Genomic DNA, 17623 nt, shown 5'->3' on the forward strand with positions numbered 1-17623 from the left:
AATATCTTTCTCTAGATTTGGGAAATTTTCCGTTATTATTTTGTTGAATAGATTACGCATTCCCTTCGCTTGCACCTCTTCTCCTTCTTCGATGCCCATGATTCTCAAGTTTGGTCTTTTGATGGAGTCAGTGAGTTCTTGCATTTTCTTTTCACAGGTCTTGAGTTGTTTAATTAATAGTTCTTCTGGTTTTTCCTTTAATTACCATTTCATCTTCAAGTTCTGAGATTCTGTCTTCTGTTTGTTCTATTCTGCTGGATTGGCCTTCCATTTTGTTTTGCAGTTCTGTTTCGTTCTTTTTTCTGATGTTTTCCATATCCTGGCAGTTTTCTTCTTTATTGTTGTCTATTTTTGTCCTGAGTTCATTTATCCATTTATTCATTGTGTTCTCTCTTTCACTTTGGTGTTTATACAGTGCTTCTATGGTTTCCTTTATTTCTTCTTTTGCTTTTTCAAATTCTCTATTTTTATTGTCTTGGAATTTCTTGAGTGTCTCCTGTACATTTTGGTTGACCCTATCCAGTATCATCTCTATAAAATTCTCATTGAGTACTTGTAGTATGTCTTCTTTTAAATTATTCTTGTGGGCTTCATTGGGTCCTTTGGGATAGTTTATCTTCATTTTGTTGGAGTCTGGATCTGAGTTTCTGTTCTCTTCATTCCCCTCTGGTTCCTTTACTAATTTTTTGCTGTGGGGAAACTGGTTTCCCTGTTTTTTCTGTCTTCCCGTCATTGTCCTTGATGTTGTTACTGTCCCTGTACTGTGTGTAATTAAGTATTTTCTAGCTTGTAATAATAACAATGGTAATATTTAGAATGGAAGAGTGAGCTGAGATGGAAAGCAAGAAGTTAAAGAAAAGGGGAAAACAAATATACAGACAAGAGGTAGAAAGCAGAACAAGGTATCAGACAAGAGAGTTTCAAAGGTATAAACAGGGAGTGTTAGTGTACTAATTGACAGTAAGCTGAACAGATATTAGAGAGACAGAGAGAGGATTGAAAATCAAAGATAAAAAAATAAAAAATAAGTAAATGAAAGTAATATCTATATATAAAAATGAATTTAAATAAACTGGAAAATAGAAAATTAAAAAAAAAAAAACCCAAAAAACTTCCAAGTTTATATGCAATGCAGTTTCAGTCTTAATAATTTGGGTGTCCATCTCAATCTCCAGTCCTGGAGTTGGTGCCTCAGATGTTGTTCTGTAGTTGTCTAATCAAAGGGTATGCATAAAGTAGAACAAAACTACACACTCACACACACACACACACACACACAAAAAGCCCACCAAGTGTCCCAAGTTCAAATGCAATACAGTTTCAGTAAGTTTTTTGGCTTGCAGGTGTAATTCGGTTGTTCTCTCATCAAAGGTAGGGAGAAAAAGAAAAAAAAGCGTCTGGAGACAGTTCTGAGAATGGCATCTGCAACTGTGGCTTGCCTGCCTGCTGCTCTCAGCCTGTAGCTGGCGGCGTTATTTATGCAGATCTCTGGAGTGAGCTAGCACTCACCTGGTCCCACAGGCTTTGTTTGCTCAGAGTTCTCCTGTGCAGGAGCCTCTGCCACAGGCTTTCCCCTTTCCAAGCACTGGGAAAGGTGACACTGCCCCGCATTGTCAGGCCTTCGTGTTTATTTACAGTTCATGTGGGAGGTGGGTCTTCCCCCCTCTCCTCTGAAGTTTTCCTCCCACTGCCACTTTCAGCAGCTTTCCTGCTCCTGCTTACTGGGCGGTGCTGCTGCTCCTGCCAGCCGCCATGTTTGTTTACAGTTCACGTGGGAAGTGGGTCTTCCCTCCCCTCACCAGCTTCCCCGCTCCTGGTTGCTGGGCGCACGCCCTGCTCCCGCCAAAGGCTCTCCTGCCCGCCCAGCTTGTTTATTTACAGTCCCGGGAAGGGTTCCCTTCCCCCAATCTTCAGTGCTCAGGGCTCCCCACCCTCTTTCCAGCGTGTCTTAACTGTTCTTATTGCTTATTACTCAGTTTCTCTTTTTTTCCCAGGTGGAGGTCAGTCTGTCCAGGGGGCTATGCTGCTCTGGCCCAGGCTTCTCTGTGGGGCTACCGCGGTACCACAAAGCTCATCTGGTCTGCGTCTTCCCACGCCGTATGGGCGCCGGCCACTGGCGGCCCCGGGGGCCCTCCTCATTTCTCCGTTTAACATGAAGTGGAGATTCTCTGCACTGGCTGGAGATGTGGAGGGGTCAAAGTTATGCCTTTTCTCAGTGATTATGCCTGCAAAGTGTGTCTCCAGCGTCTCTCTAAGATTTCACTATAGGAGGGTCGCTTTCTGCTTCCTACCTCTAGCCGCCATCTTGGAATCTCTCCGGGAGGATCTCTTGGGTTCAGGATTTTGAACTAGGTTGGGAAACAGAGTAAGATGCGATCTTCCGGTAGCACCTCGCCTCACCTTCGGTTTTGCTCTTAAGAAAGTTGGAGTACTTTCCCATTATAGGATGTATTGTATGATCAAGATAAAAATGTGTGCAAATCCCACGGGATCCACCCATACTTCCTCACTTTGACTTCATGTTAGTCAGACCTACATAATAGCCTGATGCATCTCCCAGGCTCCTCCTGATGCCTATTCCATTTCCCTCAGCTACCCACATACTCTATTCTTGACCAAATCTGATGTAAAGCTCAGAACACAATGCAATGCTTAGAAGTTTGGGGTCTCAAAGGCTACAGTCCTAGGATTAAAGAAATGAGTATAACTTTGTTTATGCCTGTGTAACCCACAATTCAGATGGATAAAGATCATCCTTGTAAGTCCAGAGTAGGGATGAGGCTCAGTTTCTTGCACCTCAACAATTTGGGTATTACCTTGACCCTAATGTGCAAGGTACATGTAAACTCCTTTCCAAATTTTATCTCACACCCTACTGCCATTCCTAAAGTTCTGTAGTACCCAAATTATCTCACATTGAGATTATTCTCTTCTCACATTCTACTATGTCATTTCTGTCTACAACTGACCAAAATAAATGCATCATGTTCCGAGAGCAGCTCTTCACTCATGACCCACATCATTCTGCCTCCAAGAGCCACACTGCATCAACAGATGATACCAGCTAGGAGAGTCCAAGCTTGAAGAAACATCTTTGAAATTAGCCTGTTAGTGGATACAAGAAATCTAGAAGTCCATATATGTATTCAACGCCAAGAATGCCTCAAGAAAGCACATCACACAACTATCAAAAGCCAATGACAAAAAATTTTTAAAAGTCAATGACAAGAATTTTTAAAGCAGACCAAAAAAAAAAAACTAGATTCATGCAAGAAAATCCTCTGGAATCAGTAAGCTTTATACAAACCTTGCAGGCCAGGAAGAAGGATGACATATTCATACACTAAAATACACACTGTCAACCAAGAATACTATATTAATCAAAGGTGATCATCACAATTGGAGAAATAAACTCACTCAAAAACCAAAGAAATTTATTACTTGTAGTGGTTATTTGTTGTGTGTTGATCTAACTGGAAGTGAACAGGTAACTTCATGAAAACACAAACATAAAACTCATTAGTAGATCAGATATACAAATAAATAATCAAACCTCATCACTACCAGAAGGCAAACTAAAGAGGGAGAAAAGGATATACAAAACAACCAGAAAAGTAGGAAGTTATCAGGAATAAGTTCTTTGAATCCACTAGACAAACTAAGACAACCAAGTATTTATGTCTCATTCATTAAGTCCAGTGGCCCCACCAGGACTTAAATGTGAAGAAATTACAGTATACTGTAGCAAACTAACTTCTCCTATTCCCCCAGACATATACCTAGCACTAACAGACATGACGGAGACATGCTCAGGACTGTGGGAGACCAGTGACTAAACAGACTGAGAAGAAACTATGACATGAGCAAGGCCATGTCAAAGGTCCTTTGTGCTGAGAAGGCAAGGCCCCGGCATGAAGGAACTGAGCAAGGTTCAGCAAGGCTGCCTTGCAAGAAAAACAGGACATGCTGATCTAGTCAGGACAGTCTGTAGTAAATGACATACCACAGCTGTGCTGTTCCTGCCACCTACGTGACAAGACCCATTTGAATTCAACCTGCATTTCACTCCACTTTCCTATACATGCTGTATAAATAAATGCTCTTGGAGATGGAGGGTGTCACCGGCATCTTTCATCAGGAGTGATGGGCTCACCCAGCCCCAGCTTTTCTGTATGTCTGTCTTAGCATCTTTTCTCAATCTCCAGTCACTCCAGTCAGGTCAAGGGACCTGCTCACGCTGGCCATGAGACAGACAACCTATTCATTAAAAATAGAAGTAGACAGCCTGTTAATAGCATTGTACTGATATAAACTCAGGACTTCTTGGGTACACTGCTGATTGAAGAACCTGAACATTTAATAGTTTCCGTGTCAGAAAAACCACAGCACACTCACCTGGGCTGCCTAAGGTTTATTCCAGAGCAACTCAAATTATTGAGGAGTGTCCAATATATGCCCAGATTGCAATATCATATGAGAACTTTAATGCTCCCGCTTAATATCTTAAGAGTTGGTAATGAAGTCTTGATTTGAGAACTATCCAAATGGAATCAGCAGCAGCAACAAACAAGTTCATTAACAAGAGCATCTAAACATTGTGGAAAAAGAGGAGATTCCTTTACCCATAACTACTCTTAATGCTTGCCTACAACGTTATACAAGTTCAGATGGTCAAGAGTCACACCAAGCAAAGTAGAGCCTCCAGTTCCCTTGTTGAATTCTTCATGGGATTTGTAGTCTTATGATATCCAACACACATGCTGGGGGATTCAGATCTCACTTGGACCAACATCTTTCATGACCAAACAACTTTGCCTCTTAGGCAAGGCCATAACCCCAGGTGATATTAGTCTTTAAGAAAAATACCCTGTGAACCTCTCAGAGGAGTTACTATGGATATTTCTCACTTGTTTCCTTATCTGCTAAGGAGGTTGTCATGACTTTTTCACTGCTTCTAGGGATCTAATCAACAGTGCCCATGAAAAGTGAGATTTTACTAAGGAGAAAAAACCTCAAACCTAGCTCTGCAAACAAGACAACAGAATGTCAGATATACAGCTGTCTCATAGGCAATATTCAAGTTTGCACCAAGCACGAAGGGACAGTCAAGACTAACAGCCAGCATCACCAGTGTAGGTCCTCCATAACCCATATGTACGAAGACACATGGGACAAGCCTTGACTGAAAATTCAGTCCCTGATGGAGCCAATGCAAGTGCCTACCTTAGCAACAGGAAAAGATACCCAACGGAGAATGTAGATGGCTCAAGTTAAGAAGGGTTCCCTGTTACCCATCCATTGAACATGGCTTACCTCTCAGATTACAACTCTAAGTAGGCCTCCTCTGGCTTTGGAGGCAGTATACATACAGTTTGACATGCTTCCTCAGTTTGACAAGTAACACAAAAGCTTAGAGTCCTGGAAAAGGAAATCCTTGGGCCAAGTATAGCTTAGTCTGCCTATAACATTTCAGATTATTCAACTCCTAATTAGGGCCTATGAAGTGTTAGGAGTCACTGTCCCTTATTACAGCAGATTTGAATGAGTTCTGGAGGCAATGTACAGCGTGAGGACTGTCGTTATTAATGTACAATGTTTTATGATTGTTATGTAGATCAAGTGTTCTCATCAAAGGTACCTATGTGAGGTAATAGAAATGGTACCTAGCTTGATTATGGTAATTTTTCATGATATAAATCAAAACATGGTTCATACCTGAAGCATACAGTACATTAGTCTTATCAGTTAAGCTAAAGAAGAAAAGAGGCATGCTCACATGCCAGGTATCTCACAATATTAAGTTTGTAGATTCTTCTCTTCCCTGTATCGGTAATATGATTTTCATAGTTTATACAATAGGCATAACATATAGGTCATTTTTCCCATGAGGACCTTCTCAAGGACTGGCTCCTGGCTGCAGTCCTATGTCCAATCATGTTCTTATCTAGTTAGATGGGTGATCAGAAAATGCAGAGTAACCTGTACAGACAGGATCACAGAATACTGAGGGCAAAGCAGAGGCCAAGCTACACATCTTAGAATTTCCCAATGTGACACTTAGAACAGTGGGACATCCTAGCTGAGTTCTTTCCCTTTACCACTGCTTTTTCTGTGTTTGTGTCAGCAAAGATATAAGTAATCATCTGTGACTTCCTACAGTCATTGATTCCCAGCCAGAACTCTTAACCCTTAGTTTTCATTGTTTTTGGGCACCCCCCCCCAACTTTGTTCCATGCTACTCATGGCATTTGAGTCCTGGGAAGGCATCCCAACTGTAGTGCTCACATAGGCACAGGGTAACTGACGTTGCTTGACACCTTTGGTAATGGAAACGATTTGCATGTTTAAGTTTCATCTATGCTATATAATGTAACCATATTTTATTCTTTTTCAAGGAAAAATATTCCAGTGGCAAATTCCCTCTATCAAACTACCTAGAATGAGCTCCATTTTCACACTCAATCATATCTGACTTAGTCATAGAATCCATCATCAGGTTACACAATAGCCCATGGGGCTACGAACAGCACTACCCAAAAGAGTATTTACTTTATGGGTTCAAAGAATTTGTCAATACCAGTGTTTATGTTTTGGTCTACAGAAGCATTTTCCTTCCATTGTTCTCTCACATCCACGTACACTTTGAGAATTAGTTATAGGAAGTTTCATTCAGATCAAATACACGGTCTAGTTTTTCAACCATTTGTAGATTAGAAGTGATGCCTCAATGACAGATCAGGACACCTGTTTAAAGAAACAGACTCCCTCAGAGTCACATGGAAGTTAAAGAAACATAGGACCTAAACTCAGATCCATTGTTAAATCCAAATAGTTACATTCATGGTTTACACTCAAGTGACAAGACTTCTTTCTTCCTTTGCCTTTAGTTCATCTATAACAATCATGCATTTCTTGCCTAACTTAACAGACTTGCTGGCCCAAAGAATCTACAGAGAACATATGATTTTTGGTCTTCTGAGCCTGGCTAACTTTACTTAAGATGATGTTCTCCAGTTCCATCCATTTACTTGCAAATGATAAATTTTCATTCTTCTTTGTGGCTGAGTAAAATTCCATTGTGTATAAATACACATTTTCTTAATCCATTTGTCAGTAGAGGGACATCTTGGCTGTTTACATATCTTAGAATATCAGTAAACTTGGCACAAACCCTGTAGGCCAGGGGAGAATTGGATGTCATATTCAAAGCACTAAACAACGAACTACCAACCAAGAATACCTAGTAAGTGTGATCTTCACAATTGAAGAAGAAATACTCATATACAGGTAAAAACAGAAAAGTCATCACTATTCTCTTGCCTGGATGTAAACAGATGAGATTTGTCCTCTACCATCTCTAAGAGTCTCTGCCATACCAAGCTATGTTCACCATCCAGTGGATGCTGCATGGCATCAGACTCTTACGTCCCTTCCCATCTCACTTCCACACATCCTATGAAATTGTATTTGGCCATATATCTTAGTCATTCAAATTCTTCATCATAGGAACCACCTCCACAGAATCTAATGTAAGCCTACTCCAACATCTGTTCAGAACTCTGATCCCACTAAGTCTTTCATAGATCAGACCTGCCTTAAAAGGGTCCTTGTCCCCAGGGTCATTCGATTCAGGCATATAATGCTGTCTGCCTTGTGAGTCAGTTTGCATATGAGCCTCCTGTCCTAATTCTCTGTGTTTTGATCATAGGATGCATACCTACAGGGCATGCCTCTACCAGAAGTCTGGCAGAAAAGAGCTTCAAGGGCACCAATGGCATTCTGAAGTTGCCAAGTTGGCCCTTTACCTGCCTTCTTTTCCCCCTCTTCATGGGGTTACATGAAGTACTTCATAGACAATGTGAACCAGATTCTGCTGTTTCGTATAATGGGCTTGGCAATCATGATAAGTCTCTTCCCCGTTGTTTTCTGGAAAACTTCCTTAAGGAGATCAAAATCTCTCTAGGAAAAGAAAATGGGTGGTCATCTAAAAGATGGTACAGATAGCAGGAACCCCAGAAAAGCTAGGAGGGACCATTATGAGAAGCTTGACCTCAAGGACAAGGTTGAAATATGTCAACCCATCACCCATTAATATCTGCTTTTCCATGGTTGGCTAACTTATCCTGAAACATAGAGCTTTTGTGCCTTAAATTGGGAAAGTGTTTCAGCCATTTACTTATCAAACCATTATCCCTGATGTCATGTATCCAAATTACATATTAAGATGAAGAATTGCTATTATGTTTTATCTCAAAAGCTATAGGGCAGTGCCCAGTAGACCAGGAATGACTATAGCTCCTGTCACTATCACATAATGTGACCCTTAGTGATGGAGCACTTTCTCTTCCACTTCAGCTCCTGTCTTATTAGAGGGTCTCAACCCAGACTGAAATACACCATCTAGGAGCTACACAATCAGATCCATAGAACCACACCTATAGCTGTCATAGCCATTTTAGAGCAGTAGACTACTAAGGAGAGAAAATCATTCTACCAGCAGTAATGTTTACCCTGACCATGAAGAAATAGATTCCCACTTATGCATTTCGAATCTATCTAGCCATATAGGCTTTAGCAAGTGTTTGTCACACCATGGATGGGAGAGTGACAAAAGTAGTTCTAGCAACCATGCCCTAACAAGAGCAATATGGTCTGTGCTCAGACACCTATAAGGTTCTTTGATGTAGCTTGGTGGTGTATCGTGTGCCTGGCATGTGCATGCACAAACCCTGAGCTTGATATCAGCACCAAAACACCTTCCGCTTTGTCATCCATTTTTTCTTTTGCTTAACACATTCTGTTTCCCTAAAACTGCCTCCATCCAGGGTTGTTAACTCTGGGTATTGTTCTAAGATCATCGTAGTCAGTGACCAATTCCATTCACCAGAAAAGTCTCTCAAAACTTCCCAGATTAGGCTAAAAAAAAAAAAAAAGCACCCCAGGTGACCCAGGGAACATAGCTTTGCTGTATGGTTCTGTCACATGCTGACCACAGTAAGCTCAGTCCCAGTATGTCTACTGCCACCATTCACCTCTGATGGGCTACCTGCAGGCCAGCCAGGAAGGGAGGGGGAACTGGGGACCACCATACCTTGTAAGGCCTTATTAGTATTAGTGCTAGCTGTGTGCTAAGGGATTGAAAACATGGTAGAGTCTGAAATCACATCCCAAAGCAAGAACGATCAGCTCATATGCTCTAAACTTAGCACCAATCTGGTCAAATAGACCAGGTAAAAGGGTCTACAGAAGAAGTGCATCTTATCCTTACCACTCCTACTTGTAGGAAATTGTCAGGATCAACCTGCATAATAGATTTACAGGTTGTTTTATACCGATTTTATTATGTGACCTCTGCTGTAATGTGTTACTTTCAGGTTGCTATCCCACCCTGAAGAAAGTGAGAGGAGACATTTTATTCCACTGCATCCAGGAAGAATAGGGATAGCAATTATGGCCTCCCAACTGGACAAGAAATCTTCAACTGACATTATTCACGCTCCATTCTGTAACTTATTAAAGGAACATGGTGTCTTCCAGCCAGCCTAAGAACTAGTGACCAGGACCTGCCAAACCCAGAGGCAGCTTGCCTACATTCAATTTTTCCCAGTAAAGAAGAACCATAAATTTACTTAATAACTTCCATTATCAAATGACCCTCACATTTTTACTCAAAGGACATAGACAAATGTGGATATATTCCTGAACCTCTGTCCTTCTTGGCCTAGAACCTCACACGTCTGTTAGGATCACTAATACTACTCTGGAATTAAGGAGACCAAGCAACCCCGTAAATGCTACCTGAAGCCACTACTTCCATTTTCATACCTCCTTAGCTCTACATTCTTTCTGGTTGTGGCAGCCATGAAAATTTGTCCCTCAGGCCCATGCTGAAAGCAGAGTACTTAACTGATAGCTTCAACTTTCACTAAAAATCAAATTTAGTGGAGTAATTATTGAACAACATGAGAATACATCATGCCTACCCAGGGACCAACTGCCTGCCACCTTGGTAAGAGCCTGGATTTTAAAGGACTGGCTAAGGGAAAAAAAATCAATGTTCTTTAGGAAAAGGCATATGAATGCCCCGCAAATGCAGACTGTATGAATGTAAGAGCCACTATAAACTCGAACCAAAAAGCACTAAGCAACTAAACAAATTGGTTCTGCCAGGTGATATCAGGCAAACTTCAATGAGAAATGAATATGATGGCCAAGAAGACAAAGATAGAGGCTAGGAATACACCTTACAACACAGCATCCAGAAATCATCTACTAATGCTGCCTTAGAAGCTTGGTGTCAACAGTACTGAAGGATTAACTTCCAAGATGGGCTATTTCTAAGTATGACCAATTTGTCACTTGGTAGCAAGTGACTACATTAAGTTATTTCCATTTCAGAAGAGTGAGTGAGACAATCTAACATGAAAAGATGCCTAATCCATGTACGGTTTTTCTCTTCACCTGCACAGTCACAACTAATACCACTCTCTAAGGGTTTCTGCAATGCTTCCTCCACACACATCTACTCCCATAATCCCATCTTAACATTGGAAAGGTCTGTTTCTCCAACTCTTACACAAGCGGATTTTCAGTATGCCGATGCACAAACCTAGGGCTAGACATAAAATTGCCTTAGGAACCTGGTGAAAGTAACAATCTTAGGATTAGGACCTGAAGAACTAGAATAGGATCTTTATGAAGTCCTATTAGAAGTGAGGAGTGCAGTGCACCCTGCAGGATGAAAAGTAATGACAGACTAGAAACTCCTCAGTTACAACCAGTCAGTCCTCTATGTCCCCACTCACTCCAGGCCACGTAAATAACTTTGTTTTCAGCCAATAGTAGAAATAAATTTGAGAGATCCTCTTGTCTCCTTGTCAGTCAGCCTATGAGAAAGATTCAGGGGCAAAATAGTGCCACACTACTGGCTTTTCTGCTTTCAGGTAGTGAGCCCTTTCCTTTATCAATCTCATTTTTGTCCACTGAGAACCCACAAGTATCCCACCAATGGATTCATATCATAGAAAATGAGATGAATTATGGAATCCACTGGCTATGCCACAAACCCATCATTCAGAGCAGACAGCCTCTTAAAATGGTGATATGGTAAATGTAAAAAAGATAAAAGAAAATTCACACAAAAGTGTTGATAGAGTCTTCAGAATTTATAAAAGTAATAACTTAGCAGACATATTGAAAATTTAGAATGCCTTGCCAGGGTGACTTATGAACATTGAGGAGACAGTCAGGTGGTACTGCATCCCTAATAGGAAGCCCACATGGATCCAAGAACAAAGAACTAAAAGCAGAAGTGGTCCTATTTTAATATCATTCCAAATGAGACAATGGCTCACTTTCTGATTCCCTCTTTGTTGCAGGAATCATTGGCTCATCAGCAGGAGATTGATCTGTGTTTATGCACTGGGAGCTAGTAGGGTAAGACACTTCACTTCAGCATCTCCTATTACTTCTTTCTCATTGTTACACAAGACATTCAGCAGCCTTATCTTGAGAAGTATATGATCAACAGGTTCAGCACCCCTTGAGATGTTTTGGATCAGCCTACCACATAAGCACCAACCATGACCTGTGGGGACAGCTAAAAGGGAATTAGAGTGGGAAGGGGAGAGGATGAGTACAGGTGAGGAGAACTCCACTGAGAGGAGTTGCATTTCATAACAACAATCTTTCAGTTTCTACTTAGGCACAGGACAAGAAATGATGCCCCGTGAACCTGTGTAGAGTACTAGATAGGCAGTGTGGCAGCCAATTCTTTTTGCTACAAGTGAAAAACTTGACTTCAAATGGGAATCACTGGCTCATGATCAGTAAAATCTAAAATGCACTGTTGGTGCCAAGTGATACTGGTCCAAGGCACTCATTTTCAACATGAGCCAGACTTCTTCCTTGGGGCTTCTCTACCCTGCCAAGCATCAGATTCCTCCTCAGGATCCATTAACCTCTACATAGAAAATTCCAGCTCTTCCCTTCATAAGACCTGGTTGTTTCAGTATTTTTTCCTTCTAGAGCTCTTCTGGATTCCAAGGTAGCTATCCCAGGATTTTATCAGCATGCCTATTTATGTCACGTGTCCACCCATAAGCTGTCATGGTGGGCATGTGGGTAGAAGGGTGGGAGACCCTAACAAGGGAAAGTCGGCCACACATGTAAGTGGGACTAACCAATGACAGAGGCACACTGAGGATGGGATAGAAATAAACACAATCAACCATAGTCAAGTGGCCCTCAGCAGATTCCTGGAGTCACTGCCTGGCCCTCCTGGGATTCAGAGAGCCCTGGGCACCTGGTCCACATCTGGATCCTTTCCCTACAGATCCATCAGGTTCAGCACAGAGGCCCCATCCACACACCACAAACTGTTAATGCAGAGCCTGCTGAAGAATGAGGCCTTGGCCATTTCTGCTATAGACTACCTTCCTTCAGCTTCTTCCTTCAGCTTCTAAGAAGGACTTTGCCTGCAGAGGCACTGAGATTCTGAGGGCCATGGTGTAGGCCTAGCCCTTCCCCTGCCTCCAGTTGGGGTCCTTGACAAAGACATGAGACCTGGGGACCTTACAAATTGCCCTGGGTGGGACTGACCTGCTGCTTAGCCAGTAAGTTCACCCCAGGAGGTAGGAACTGCAAGTGCTGGATTTGCAGAATGAGTCTCAAGATGTCTGGATCATAGGCTACAGGGCCATGGCCTATGCCTACTCCCCAGAGGACATGACTGAGCATTAAGCAGCAAATCATGGTGTAGGGGTAGTAGCAAAGCAGCCCTGAGGGGTATTTGTAGATATCTGCATCCAGGATCTATTCCTCCCAGATGAATTCCAAGCCCACCTTCTGTGGTGGGTCTAGGACAGAAGAGATTTACTCAAGCTATGCTGAAGATGCTACATATTAGGACAGGCTCCATTTATAAAATGCAGGAGATTTTACCTATCATGCAGCTGTGAGTTCATCCAGGAGCTGCAGTTGGATCACATCTGCAATGAGGAAACCATCAGGGTATTTGTTCCTTACCTGGGCAGGATCAGTAAACTTTGTATTTTCATTCATCATGACAAGTGAGCGACTATATATCTCCTAACCCTAAAGTGAGTGATATTTCTGAAAATATGCCATTCAGTTGCAAAAGCTGGAACAGATCCATGAGTTTTATATGCATGATGCCCCTTCCTTATAGAAAACTGCATGAAATGTTGGGAGACAGATGACCTGGGAGAGCCTCTTTGAGATCAAACCCACTTAAGCTACCAAACCTGAGGCATCTATCCCAGTGTCCCAGCACCAACCAGCTCAGGTACCTGCACCTACAAGACTGCTCTTTGAAAGGGTGGAGTCCCAAGATGCTCTGAACTCTGTTAGATTAAGTGGCTAGCACCATTGAGAGCCTGATCTTAGAGTGTGAGATCACCAACTCACAGCTTGATGCCATCTTGCCCAACTTGAGATGCTGCTACCAGGTCACCATGTTCAATTTTTATGGGAACCACGTCTCCTGCCCTGGAGAACCTTCTGAGGCACATTACCAGACTGAGCCAGTTAACCCAAGCACTGTAATCTGCCCCTCTCTGGAGAGCTATAACACTTAACGGGGTAATATTGACCAGGAGAGAATTACTCACATCGATGCTAAATTGGGGCAAGCACTAAGGTACATAAAATCCACATTGGTACTTCCTCTGTCTTTAATGCAAAATGTGCCAATTTTCTAGCCTGGAACCCAGTGGCAACTGGGTAGCCTGTATCTCCATCCCACTGTTTTTACATGTTTTCTTTGTCTGTGCACTCATTGAACAGACTGGAAAAAGTGGGAAGGGGTAAAAATGCTTTAGTTTTTGTTTTGCAGTGCTTAGGATAGAATCCAGCCTGGTGCATGCTAGACATGAGCTCTACCACTGAGCTACATCCTCGCTTTGTATTTTAAAACAAATCTGCTATGAAACTCACCCAGCTTTCATCCCACATTCTTAAAAATCAAGGAAAATAAAATCTTAAGCTTTAGCCAAGTAAAAAGGTGTCCTTAATTTTACTCATTTCAGAAATGGACTATGAATTCCACTATTCTTTGGGAACCAACAGGTTGCATTACAGTATTAATCTGAATCATAATTACATGTTTGAAAGTGAAATCTGTTAGGTCTTTGCTTTATTCACATGTATGTTTTGTGTCTACATAATATGTTTATATGATATATGAAAGCTCTATTTAATTGGCTGAAAGAAAAAATATTGGTCACAAAATATACTAAGTTATTCAAATGGTATAAGTTTACATGTCTGAATTAATCTTTGATTATTCAAAGATTTTAATATTGTTGAGAATGTGAAACATTTAAATGTTTAAAAAAAAAAAGCTCCTTCACGCTGCTATCCCCTGGAGGTACAAAGAAGACTGCTGTACCCTCTGAGGGCAGAACATAGCATTCCACCAAGTCATCAGACCATGCTGTCTATGTGGAATAGGAAAGGAAAACTTCCCCCTGACTACAGGTAGATAACAATCCTATACTCCAACACAATCTGGTGATAGTATCTGAAATTTTTTCCATCTACTTCATGGAAATTTATCACATGTCATATAATACTGACATTTAAATACAATGTCAAGTACTCTTTAATAGCACATCTACCTTTCCTACAAAGGTTAGTCTTCCTTTTATACCTCCACTCCCCCCACTCTGAGAAAACAAACATTCACTTCCCCCATGTCATAGCACAAAATGACCTGTCTAGATACACTGAGCTTCTAAATGTAGTGTGTTTTTTTTTTTGAAGAGATATAACTATTATTTTAGTTCACATTCCTTCTATGTCTTCTGAGGGACCTCATCAAAATAGTGTGGTTGAAGAAGCTAAGCAATTAGAATTCACTAGAATCAGTTTATTTCCATTATAATCACCTGTCTTCCTATCAGGCAATATCCCACACTTGACATGGTTTCTACCTTCTGAGCATAACCAAGATGGCAGCAGTTCCTTCTAACACCAGCAACACTGTATACCTGGGGAAGTGTTATGGTTAGCACATGAACACACTGAGCTTCAGAGTAGAAGAAAATCCCCTGTACATTTAAGCAAAACGACCAAACCACTTAAGCCAATTTCAATGACAAGACCAAGCTAGAAGGTAGTAGACATTGAATTCTACCAAGACAAGAAAATACAACAGATTTTACATTTGGCCAACTCTGCCTTCAAAAAGATGATGGTAGGCTGTCACTAATAGGTAAGATGCAGAATGTTGGCCGGGCACCTGTGGCTCGTGCCTGTAATCCTAGCTACTCAGGAGGCAGAGACCAGGAGAACTGCAGATCAAAGTCAGTCCAGGCAAATAGTCTGCAAGACCCTAATCTTGAAAAACCCATCACAAAAAGGGCTAGTGGAGTGGCTCAAGATGTGGGGGGTGAGGAAAAGGATGCAGGATATTGTTCCAAGGAGCCTTTTGGAAGCTGCTAGAGCCCAAGTTTCAGAAACGCCAATATAGCAGGTAAAGTTATAAGATTAATATCTCTCCCAGGACCCAGGATTGTACAGTGTGCAGCAAACAGGAAGAACCACTTCACACCAATCTGTGTCTACCTTTCTCCCAGGATGACCCAGTAGTTGCTTTCTTCCAGTAGTTGTTTATCTAGCCTTAGGGTTCCCTCTAGAAAATTCTTACACTGGTGTCTATGCAAAACTTTCTGGTTCTTCCAAAAAAGAAACTGAAGTGGGTCTTGTAATTCAAGTAAGCAATGCCACAAGGCCATCTTCCGAGAACGTTGTCCATGGACAAAAGCTATGAGGCTGCCAGAATGATGATAGAGTAGGTGTGTAACAAAAGTATTTCTTGAAAGTATAGAGACAAGGAGAGTCTTCTAGCAAACCACTCTTTGTTTTAAGCTACTAACAAAATCACTTATGCACCATGTTTACGTCATACCTATGCCTTCTAGTTCCATTGGACTTTTACTTTTATCTCCTCATTCCTGGCCTCCACATGTCTACATGAAAGAGCAGCTTTGCCTTTTTTGTTGGAAGACTCCCTTTGAGTGTTAGGCCTGTTTTGCCTGCACGTACTAGGAACCAGAGTGACATTTCTCACACACGCCTCCATTGAACCTACACCATAAACTGTAGATACTCGAGTGTGAAGGCCCAGCTCATAATTGAGGCATAACTTACAGTCTATTGCTCCCATAGGACTAGGGCTTAAAGAGCTTAACGTGTTGTAATAAGTCTAATGAACATAGGCTTATTAGCACCCTGTCCTACCTGCTTTCATAAGTTTCTCCTTAATTCCATCCATATCCTTTTCTCATGTGGTTTGAACATTCCAGAAACAGACATCTACAATCTACAACTAAATTCATGATAACTTTTTGCATTTCCAGTTTTAGGGACCAGCGTCTTGATGCTCAGTGTTTAGATCACTTCTCTAACTTCTTACCTAAGATAACAGAATTGTTTGCAAAGAGGAGCTACAGAGCACCACCATTTTGCACACATTAACACCAACTTGAATGGATTTACATGGAAGAGGATACAAACCCCTGTTCTCAGATTCTGCTTTTGGAAAATCCCAACTAACACAGGAAACATTTCTCCCTATGTACAAGAGATAAAAAGGAACATGCTGGTTCTAGACACTGCACCATGCTGTTCCATGCACAGGTACCTCTAAAAAACAAGACATCCTCCCCTACTGTGGCAGTCTGCTGTCACCAAGGTGGTTGCCATGGAAGTCAGATGATTGACTCTTGCTTCTCCCCTGGATCTTTGTCTGCTTTAGCATCTTTTCCCCCATTCAGGTCCTTTTACTTCTTGTCTGCTAAATAGCTTCTGCTTTGAGTCATTGCCTGGAGATCTATTTTCCTGACAATCTCAATATGGAAAATTCTCTACAGAACAGCATGTGCTATCACAAAAAGACATGAAAACCAATGGAATACAATAGAAGAACTTGACAGAAACCCACAAAACTACAGTCAGCTGGTTTTTGACAAAGGAGCCCAAAGTATGCGTTGGAGAGAAGATAGCCACTTCAACAGATGGTGCTGGAAAAACTGGATTTCTACCTACAGAAGACTGAAAGTAGATCCCAATCTCTTGTACAAGCATCAGTTCAAAGGAACAAACATGGAACGCACTGAACCACACAGGCATACGTAGTAACTTTATGAAAAGAACTCTAATAGTGCAACAATTAAGAGAAATGATTGACAAATGGAACTGCATGAAACTAAAGCTCTACACAGCAAAGCAAACTGTCGCTAGACTGAAGAGACAACCTATACAATGGCAAAGATCTTTGCCGGCTATTCACCTGACAAGGGATTAACAAGGAGAATAGAAAAGGTGTGTACTGGATATTCTGTTGGGAACATCCTAGCCAGTCACAGTTAATTATTTCTCTCCAGAAGCCCTATAAGAAGCTGTCCACCTGAAGCCCTGACCAGGCCAAAGTTCCTTAGAGAAAAGAATTCTGAGTAACTGAGTGATGCCATCTCCTGAATGAAACACTGAACTCAGTCCCAGCATGCCTGCCCCAGGAGTTTACATCTGATTCTCCCACCTGCACTGCAAGTCATGGACAGGGACTCAGGACCACCCACATCTGATAACATGTGTGAAA

Source organism: Castor canadensis, chromosome 9 (assembly GCF_047511655.1).
Source record: "Castor canadensis chromosome 9, mCasCan1.hap1v2, whole genome shotgun sequence".
NCBI classification, from domain to species: domain Eukaryota; kingdom Metazoa; phylum Chordata; class Mammalia; order Rodentia; family Castoridae; genus Castor; species Castor canadensis.